This window comes from Antechinus flavipes, chromosome 1 (genome assembly GCF_016432865.1).
Source record: "Antechinus flavipes isolate AdamAnt ecotype Samford, QLD, Australia chromosome 1, AdamAnt_v2, whole genome shotgun sequence".
Classification (NCBI taxonomy): Eukaryota; Metazoa; Chordata; class Mammalia; order Dasyuromorphia; family Dasyuridae; genus Antechinus; species Antechinus flavipes.
The window spans coordinates 58,592,897-58,603,448 of record NC_067398.1 but is presented as its reverse complement, the minus strand read 5'-3'; positions in this window follow the sequence as shown (position 1 = coordinate 58,603,448).

Here is a 10,552-nt window from a genome sequence, read left to right as displayed (position 1 = left end):
TAGCATTTCGGCCTCTGGTTTGTTGTATGCAACCTAAAAAGATTGCTGGACTGTCCAACTTACAACTAAACCTAGAGTGATTTAAGGATAAACAACCTGTTGGTAGTAATTGATCCACTAATGTGTATTATTATAAAGAGCATTGATTTGTGTCCTTTAATTCTGATCTCTACTCATTTTTTCTTTCTCTTTTAATCTTGTTTTCCCTCTCCCACTTTGATTTACTTTTTCCATATCTTAACTCACCCATGCATGGCTTTAACCAGTTGTAGTTCCCTTATTTTGAAAAGTAAGTGAACCGAATGTTTTAGACTTTTCTTCCGGATAAAATGTATCCTAAAAAGTGTAGAATTTTTGCCCCAATCATCAGTCCATGAAGAGTTAGGAGGTGGAAGAATGAACTAGAGCAACCTTCAGGAGGAACCATCCTTGCTACTCCCTAGTTACTGTCAGAGGAGTAAGCACAAGAGCCCCAGGAAATCAGGGTCGCAGACCCAGTCACCTGAACTCCAGTGCAGTTCCCAACAACTACTCCCTTAGTCATATCCTTCTGAACCTTATTCTGCCAAAGTCTCACTTTAAAGCTATCCACCCATCCACTGGGCTTTCTGTAGTGCCTGCTCCTTTCTCACTCCATATTGTATTTTTTGAGACTTAGTTCCCTCCAGATAACACCACTTCCCTGGCTACCTTTTCCTAAATTTCCCCCTAATTTTCCCAAAATCACTGGACATGGGGAGTTGAAATATTGCCCCTTCTAGGCCGTCCCTTGCCATTATTACTCAGTAATAACTTCATTACTCACTTAGGTGGAAGTTCATTCAAAATTGATGTTATCACCCACAGATGCATCACTTCCATGTTCATGCACTTTGAAATTCCTCTATCACAATCTTGCCATTCTATCACTCCTGTTCTGCAACTTCAAAACCTGCTCTTCAACTTCACTGTAATCTGCTCCTTCCATCCCTCATTGCTCTCCTGGGCTGCACTGGCCTTTCTCTCACCCCCTCCCCAGTGACCCTTTGGTTAACTGGTTCAATCCAATGCTGTCTTCTTGAGGCCTCTGCCTTTCTGCAGTCCAAACCTCATACTTCCTCAAATCTCAGAAGCGGTGATTCCCACTGCTGACTAATGGTCAGGGCTCTCCCTGCCCTCTGGCTGCTTCTTCTCTGTTGCCTACAGAGATGCCCACTCCCCACCCTCCTTGATTGCTTCTGCTGCCTCCTCCACCCCCCCCCCCCCCCAACTCCTTCGTGTTGTGGCCAGAGGTGTTAGCACTTCCTCCGGGGTTAGAGGCCTGGACCCTCTCCCTCCTCCAATTACTTGTCATCCTGCTCCTGCAGCAGCTTTCAGGTGGAAGCCTCCTACTTCAGTATGGCCCCCAATACCCACTTCAGTCAGGCTCAAAGAGAGGTTCTGTGGCCCTTCCGGGGCCTCTTCCTCTCTTTTTAGTCTTCCCACACTAACAAAGGGACCTTCCCTCCTCTGGCTCTGGGCATTTCCCCTGGCACTCCCTCTTAAATCTCAGGGCCTTCCTTTTGGTTTTATCTCAGTACACTTACATTTTGTTAATACGCATACAACGTCATCTAGGTAACACTCTGTTACATTTTGTCATCTAGTAGTAGCATAATCATACTGAGATACATGTGGTCAAGCATGTGGTTTCTCGATATAAGCAGCTCCTTGAAATTGGGGTCCATCTTCTCTGTACCCCCGGCACACCGTCAGGTCATTTTATCCATGAAAATGACGTTAAGGAAGATGCATCATCCGCCTCGCTGCTTGCTGCAACCCAGGGGCAGCTTAAATCTATTGCGGCCAGAGGAAGGCACTCTAGCCTCCTTGGCCCCGCCTCCTACCCAGCTGATGACGGCATCGCCCCGCGAGTCGGGGCGTCACCCCATGACGTCATCGGCCTTCGGGTGCTGGGGCCCGGGTCTGTCAGGGGCAGCCCGCTTGTAGCGCCTTCCCGACCTGTTTGTCTCGTGCCCAGTACTGCTCTCCGTCCCTGGACCACCGAAGTTTATTAATTAGTGCGATGCTCACGAAGGGACGCCTCTGTCCGCCCGCATTCCCGTAAACGCTTCTAGGAACCCCCCTTCCCCACTTTAAACCCTCTTTTTAGAGAAGGGACTCCCCGTGACCCACGGACTGAGAGGAAATTCTGGGGCTCCCGGACGCCTTGGCCGGGGCCCCGGGGGGCACTGTCCGCAGGTCTGGGGCCGTTCTCGGAGGGCATTCCTCGCTCCGCCCACGGCGCTTGTCCACAAGCCCAGCGAGCGCTCCGCCTCCGGCAACGGGAGAGAGACCGAATGCGCAGGCTCCAAGGGCGACAGAAGGACGCCTGCGCGACCCGCCTGCGCGGGGATGCCGGCCGCATCCTTCCTGATTGTCGGACTGCGTCCGTGCGCATCGGGTGGCCTAGTCTGTGCCTCGGGGCTGCGCGGACGTCATCCAGGGGCAGTCACGTACTTGGGGCGCACGCGGCTCCCTGCGTCCTGCGCCGCCCCAGGACCGGGGTGCGAGGGTCCCCCGACCTAACATGCAGCCTTCTTTACTAAGGTCCCCAGCCTCGGCTCCTGTATCCAGAGTAGAGCCTTGCACGTGGGAGGCACCCAGTTCTTTCTGGGAATTTGATTAAAAGTGACCCCCAGACCCTCTCTTCTTCTCCTTCCCCGCTCCCTTTCTTCTTTCCCTCCTCCCCCCGCTTGTGCAAAGCAGTTACTTCGTACGTAGAAAGAGGGAGCTAATCTAGACCTTTTAAAGCCCCTTCCGGCTCTGAAATTTCACCTTTCTCATTTGGGCTTAGAGCAGCCAGCGGGTCTCCGAGCTCCCTGGACCAAGTCAGGAGCAATGCCCCCTGGAATTGGACCCGAAATACGAAGTTTCACTCTCCCAATGCTCCTGTCCCAGTCTGCCTGGGACCTGTGGGGTGGAGAGTCTGCCCCGATCTCACCCCCAGGCCCACCGAGAGTGAAGTTCTCATTCCTCTCCTGCTGACCTACCTTTGGCTTGTGAGGAGACCGATGAGCGCACTCACGTGGGAACATCCATCCAGGCTGGTCTGCTAATGAAGCTGCGGGCCATTTGCGGATAAAGAAATAGCGGAATCGGAATGATGAGTGTCTGGTTGGGGAACGAGGCGGCATTGGTGGGCCAGGATGAGTCTCCTGGAAACTGGAGGATTAGGTTTTGGCTCGGACAAGCAGTGAGAGCCAACGCATAGGAGGGTGGAATTTGCTTTACTTGCATTTATCTGCTTGTCCCTTCTTGGTTTATCAGGCTGCCATCCTCAGACCTAATGCGGTCCATTCTCCCTCTCACAGCTCCCTGTGGGGCCCCCTGGTTTTACTCCCTGCTAGTCTGAGGATAGGATTTAGAAAGTACCCGAAGCGTACCATCTACTCTGACTTGCCACTAGGGGGTAGTGTAACAAGTTATGATTTCAATCCATGCCCAGATCATTGGGGAGCCAGACCCCATGGCACTGACCCTAGGGACTAGACCTAAACAGGAGTGGGGGGAAGGTCATGCAATGAATCCTTTAAACCTACCCCCCTACATGAATCAAGGAAAAACAAAATTGAATAACGAGAAGTGCTACAGTCACTTTTTCCTCTCTAATTTGTCTTTGAAGCTGACATGAGAGAAAACCCCAAATTTCCGAGTGTGCCCGTCACAGTTTTACCACAGTATCCTGGCGGGGCATCTGGTGCGGAGCTGATAGTGCAGGGGGCCCTGGGCCGAAGCCCTGCCGGAAACCTAGTACTGCCAGCGGTTGGGGGGCCGATGGCTGAGACAGGAAGCTCCCCATGGCCAAGGAAGAGAGGCTGTATGAAGCCTCTAGCTTAGGAGCCAGAATGCCCCCACTACCAACTTGGATCAATTTTTTAGTACCTCTGGAGCTAGCCCCTCTTCTTGACTCAGGCATTTAGCAAGGCTTGGGCGCCATTTTGGACTCAGGCCATCATGGGGGCCTGGGTAAGCTTGTTTGGTTCCAGGCCTTGGGCCTGTGTTGCCTCCAATGACAGTAGTTTCTTGATTGGGTAATGAAGGCTTCCTAGGTGAGGTGGCGGTGGTTTCTGGAGACTGAAACAACTAGCATTACTCAGTCACACACTCTTGAGGATTTGAAGAATCAACTGTTGGGAGAAATTCTTCAAGCAAAAGTTCCGAGGGCCCTCAGCATATGGCTTTCTGATGTCCATGTTTCTGTCTTCCACAGTAGAGGGGTGTGTGTATGTGTGTTTGAGAGAGAGACAGAGAGAAACAGAGAGAGAGACAGAGAGGGACAAGTCATTGTAGAAAATAACCATCTTCATTTCCAAAGACTATTCTTTCTAATTTGTCCATTGCTCTCAATAATATTTTGGTCACTGAAGGCTCCTAAACTTAGAGTTATTTTAGAATCTCTTCTTTGTTCCCTGTCATCCACTAATTCTAAAGCCCTATTACTTTTTCATCAGAAATATTTCAAATTATTGTTTTTTTAATCTCCCTTCCTATCACTACCATCCTGGCTCTCACTTTGACGTATCTAGATCACAGTAACAGATGCTTAGCTGATATCTCTCTTCTCCAATTCATTCTCCACACTACTTCTAGAATATTCTCTCAAAATATATTTTTCCTGATGTTGCTCCCTGTACTCTCTAGACTTATGTTGTATCAATTCTAAACACCATCATCTTGCACTCAAAGCTTTTCCAATAATTTCATGATAACTTCCCTCCCTACTGAATTCTATGATTACTGTTGTTCTGTTGTGTCAATTTCCAACTCTTTGTGACCCATGTGGGGTTTTTGCCATTTCCTTCTTCAGTTCATTTTACAGATGAGAAACTGAGATAGACAGGATGAGGTGACTTGCCCAGAGTCACACACTGAGGCCAAATTTGAACTCTGGAAGATGAGCTTTTCCTCTGGAAGATGAGTCAACTGCACTACCTCATTGACATATAATGATTGTAATACAGGTTGTTTATAGCTGTTGCTCAGAATGCATTTCTGCCTCCTAGTCAGTCTAGATGCTGATTCTTTTAAAACTCAGATCAAGCCTTGCTTTGTTTAAGAAGCCTTCCTAAGACAACTCCATGATATCAGGACCTTGGTTGGAATTTTGTTTTATTTTTTTAAACTAAGCCACAAATATCTTAAAAGCAAAGATCTTATTATTTGAATTTCTCACATCATTTAGAACAAGACTTGAGGATTATGTTATAAAATGAATGCTATAAAATGAGCAGAAGAATAAGATGGTTTTGGTTCTGATTGATCATTCATCCCTGATATATTGATTGTTGTCTGTATTCGTAGCCCTGTGCTAGGAGTTAGGAGTGTTATCACCCAGGGCAATGGGAGGACAGAGAATGACTAAAATATGTACTTCCCTTCTTGATCTGGTTCACCATTATCTAAATATTTCTGGAACTTTCAGAACAGATTTAATCCCTTCTTTTTTAAAGGGAAATGGGATAGAACTCCTTGTAAGTTGCCCTTGGAAGAACTCTGTTCTCTGCACTTCCTGGTATATAACCCAGGAATATTATTGCTTTTGATGACAAAGATCAAAATATCAATGAAAAGCTAAAATGTCAGAACCTAGATGCTCTGAAATTGTGGGCTGCTTCTCCAGTTCTGCCAGGTGAACCCAGCAGGTTCTGTGCCCTTGTGGCCACCAGATGGCCCTCTAACCTTATGAAATCTAAAGGCTGGGGACCTGATGAAAATAAGAAATTGCTGCTTTGGATGAAAGAATGACTAGAACCTTTCTCAGCCAGTCAGGCCTACAGAGGTTAGGAAATGCTGCACACTCACTATCTTGCTATTGTTTCCTCCATCAGAAGAATCATTATCCCTCTTTTAGAGATATTAAAGTATTAAGGACTTTGGTCATATAATAAATTAGCAGTAAAGTCAAGATATCCCTATCCCAGTCTCCAGTTTTTTAGCCCTAAGTCACTCTGTCCATTTCTGGTTTCTCTGATTTAGAAGAAAGAGCAATCAATCAACAAACATTTACCAAGTATCTACTTTGTGCCAGTCACCAAATATAAGGAGCGCGAGGGCTAAATGGGAGAAATGAGGGACTGAAAAGTCAGTTGGAGACGTAAATTGGACTGAGAGAAATTCCATCCAAGTTAACCATCTTAAATCATTTCAGTCGATCAAGGAGTTGGGGGTGGGGTAGGAAATAGCATGGTTGGAGTAGAGCTACAATAGATGGTAACTGGAGATCTCAACATAAGTGCATCATTGTTTCTGGGGATTCTAGGTGGAAACAGAATCAAGATGGGTGGTTGAGGATGGCGCTTGTCTAAAGCAGAGGCATAAACCTCATTGGCTCCTTAGGTTATGGCCGCAAAAGTCCTTAGTTTGGCTCAGATTAGATTAAAATGTAATTAGAAAATGTTTAATAAATAAAAATGCAATATAACACAATGTTAATTTGTGGTTTTCTAAGTCAATATGTGTCCAACAGTGATTAGTTTCTATTTGAGTTTGACACCATTGGAAAGACAAACCCAACCAGAAGTAACACAGGGGGGCCAGATGTCTTTGTAAGATATTTATACCAAATCTTAGTTATTGCCATACCAAGGGATATAGATTCTATCCCAGAAGCAATACATTATAAACACAGCAATATGGAAGCAGTAAATTATCCACTTATCCAACATAAAATATCAATTATATGGAGCATTGTGCTACATAGACACTGTGAAATAGGGAATTTATATATACATATAAATACATATGTATGTACATATCCATGCACATATATACTCATTTATATACATCATGTAATGCCCATACACAATATATGTATGTGTGTAGGTATACATATGTATGTATATGTTTATGCATATATCTACATTTATGTCTATATATCCTATGATACCTTGTTCTTGTTTTCAAGGAAGCTGTAGTCTAGTTGGGAAGATAAGATACATGTGGGGGGAAAATTAAAGAAAATGAGTTAAATAACAATATCACATAAAACAGCAGATTAAAGTGTGTCACAAGGTAGTATATGATGAATACTATAGAAGGGTCAGCAGTAAGTATTCATCTCTAATAAATCATTATTAGGCTCCTGCTGTGTGCGAGACACTGTTTTGAATCTGTCACTAGAATGGAATATTCAGAGATCACAAGAACAACTGAGCTTTTATATATCCCTGTTACTAGTATCCCTTTCCCCTAGCATCTGACAGCTATGGTGAGAAATTAAAGATGAAATCTCATCTCCTTCAATTCAAATCTTTTCAATAAGTAAGGCTTAAATAGGCCTACTTTGTTCCAGGCATTTTTTCTAAGAGAGGGCTATAAAACAAGGGAGAAACAATTGTTACCTTTAAGGAGTTTATATTTTCTTGGATGAGGTGGGGTGGAAAAGGGAAAGGAATGCAACATGTACCCAGAAAAATAAATATAGAGTTTAAAATTAATTTGCAAAGTATCAATTATCTCAGAGCCTTAGAGCAATCCTATGAAGCAAATGCTAAAGATATTATTATTCCTTATTATTCCCATTTTAAAGAGAAGTTGAGGGCTTTGACCAAGATCATTGCTAAGTAAGTATCAGAGATGCTATCCCAGAGCATACAGAGCCAAAACAAAATAGTCTCTGAACTCAAGGGGCTTCTATTTTATTGGAGGAATAGACAAGTTACACATATTAAATAATTATGTAAATTGATTCCTTGTTATCCTTGGGATATTCTGATTTTGACAGGGTGGGAATTATTAAATATTGGGATGAATTACTGAATAAGGGAGAGTTCCTTTTGTATAAAACTAGCTGCTCAACCTATTTAAGGATAGACACCTCCATATATGTGATATGCATGTGTTATAACATGTACCTTCTATTTGCTTCATTGTCCCCCATTTATTCCATGCATGTTGATTTCTATTCCTGAATTTTTGCTTATAGGGTAGGTAGGAAGCACAATGGATGGAGTTCTGGGCTTGGAATCCAGAAGACTCATATTTCTGAGTTCAAATCTGGCCTCAGAGTCTTCCTAGGTGTGTGACTCTGGAAAAGTCACTTCATCCTGTTTGTTTCAGTTTCTTCATCTCTAAAATGAGGTAGAGAGGGACATTTCAGTATTTCTGCCAATAAAACATCAAATAGGATTACAAAGAATCAAACACAAATGAAAACCAACTGGAAAAAAAGAAAACTTTGCTTATACTATTGCTCTTACTTAAAATGCCCCCCTCCGTCCTTTCTTCCTAGCCAAATCTTATTCATTCTTAAAGGTCAGCTTAAGTCCCATTTTCTCCATGAAGCTTTCCTCAATTTGATTGCCTCTGAGCTTTATTTCTTATGACTTCATAAAACACTGCATAATTATAGTCATAGAATCATAGACTGTTATAGTAAGGAACTAGAAGGTTCCTTAAAAACCATTGACCTTCTTACCTGTATTGCACAATCTAGTACTTTATTTTAGATGAACTTTTTTCCTTCCCTCTTTGTTTCTTGTACATAAATCTTACTTGCTCATCTATAAGATAAGGTTCTTATGTTTGTGTCTTATACTTCTCTTGTATGCCTCAGTAATATCTAGTTGGACTTATTGTTAGGTATACAATAGGTTTTTAATATTTACTTGGTGAATGAAGGGAATAAGGAATGAATGATATGGTATATCATATGGTAGGAAGATGGACTAGATCAATATTCTTCAACTCAAAATATGCTCATGAATCTGTAAAACGTCTAGATTTTCTCTCTTGGTTAACTTCATTTCCTGGAAGATAGTTTATAACTAAGGAGGTAGGAACTGGGAGCCACAAAGCAGAAAGCTGAGGATAGGAAGAGGGGGACACATAGAGAAGGAGAAAGGGAAGGTGGAAATATCCATCTATTTCTAGTGATTTGTTCTTTTATTTTTTAAGTTTTAAGAAGAATGGTGCTATGCTTGGAAACGTTTTCTTGAATAGTCAAAAAAAATTGCTAATGACTAGCAATGAAAAACATTGGCTTAGATCTCTGAGGTCTCCAAAAACTCTAGGCCTATGATCTTTAATCCCAACTTTTGTCAATCCCAGTATATAATCTCTGGATGGGAAAGAAGAGGATGACTAAAGAAGAGAATACTGTTTAGCAGTATTTTTATACCTTTAGAAATAAGGCAGATTACTTGAAGCGAGTTACAGCTTCTTTTTCATCACTCTTGATTAAGAAGCAAGGCCTAGGAAGTGAATCCCAGGGCTGCCATAGCAATGGAAACATAGTTTTGTTCAAAGAGTCTGAGCAAGTTTAAAGTCATTTTCCCTGCTCTGCAACCTTCACCTTAAAGGGAGGTGAAACAAAGAATGGAGTGTCTTCCTGGTCAACCTCAACATTCTAACTTACCTACTTGCCTATTCTTGAGGGTCCTTGGCCCTGGGCAGTTGTTGGAAGGTAGGAAGTGGGGTTGGATGGAGCCTGAAGCTGCCCCTCTCAGGAGCACAGCTAGAGGCTGTCTGAGCTGCTTGGAGAGGTCCTCAGCGTGGCAATTCCCATCATCCCATTCTCTGACCCCTCTTCTCTACTTCAGGACCTGGGAGTCAGTGTGGATGGCTGGGCAGAGTTTTTGGTTCCTCAGGAACTTCACCTCAGCGTATCTCTAACTGCGCTCTCCTCAGACTTTCCTTTTGTCCAGATGCAGTCTCCCTCCTGTTACCTCTTGTCAGGGGATGAGGGTTTGGGGAGGGTAAGAGGTTGCACATTAATCTCCCAGGCACCGGCCTCCTGGTCAGGGTGACGCTTATCATGGTTCCGCTCATGTCAGCTGGGCCTTCCGGAGCCCCTGCACAGAGGGTTGGCAGCAGCCTCACAAAGCTCTCTGCCCTCAGCAGCCTCCCCTGCCCCCCTCAGGCCTTGGGCTCAGTTCTTTACCACATCAGGATACAGAACATTGCATGAATTCCGGTCTCAATGGAATTATTTCAGAATTTTGGTCAACCGCAAGCTCTGGGTGTTTCACAAACTATCTATCACTGCTGTGTGGGGTGGGCAGGGGCTGGGCCCTGGGCATTTAACGGATGCAGAAAGGCACCACTGTCCAGTGTCTGTGGGGGTTGCCCCCACCACCCCCGCCCTGGGAGGCTGCAGGTGCCCAGCTCCTCTGCTGGCAGCCCTGTCCCTCTGGGCAGCTTCAGTGGGTGGGCAGTCACCAGGAGGCACGGGGAGTTTGGTCCACTTCTCAGCAGAGGTAGCTCTGGGAGGGCTTTGCTTTGCCCTCAAAGGTTCAGAAGAGTCCAGAAGGCTTCTGGTCCCCTGGCTTCCTATCACAGTCTGTCCCTTCTTCTCGCTTCTGAGACCGAGTTTGGGAACATGGATTATGTTTACGACCTGCCTGATGGCTGGGACCAGGTTCCCTGCTTGGATCCTGACTGTGCCCTTCTAGAGGCACCAAGAAGGGCTTCAAGGCCTTTCAGACACTTCATGGCAATGCTTCACTTGAAACCAGAGGTTAGGGGGCTTGGAAAAGGGCCGAAATGACCCCAGAGATCGGACTGTCTAGTGACTGTTCCCTTTCTATCTGAA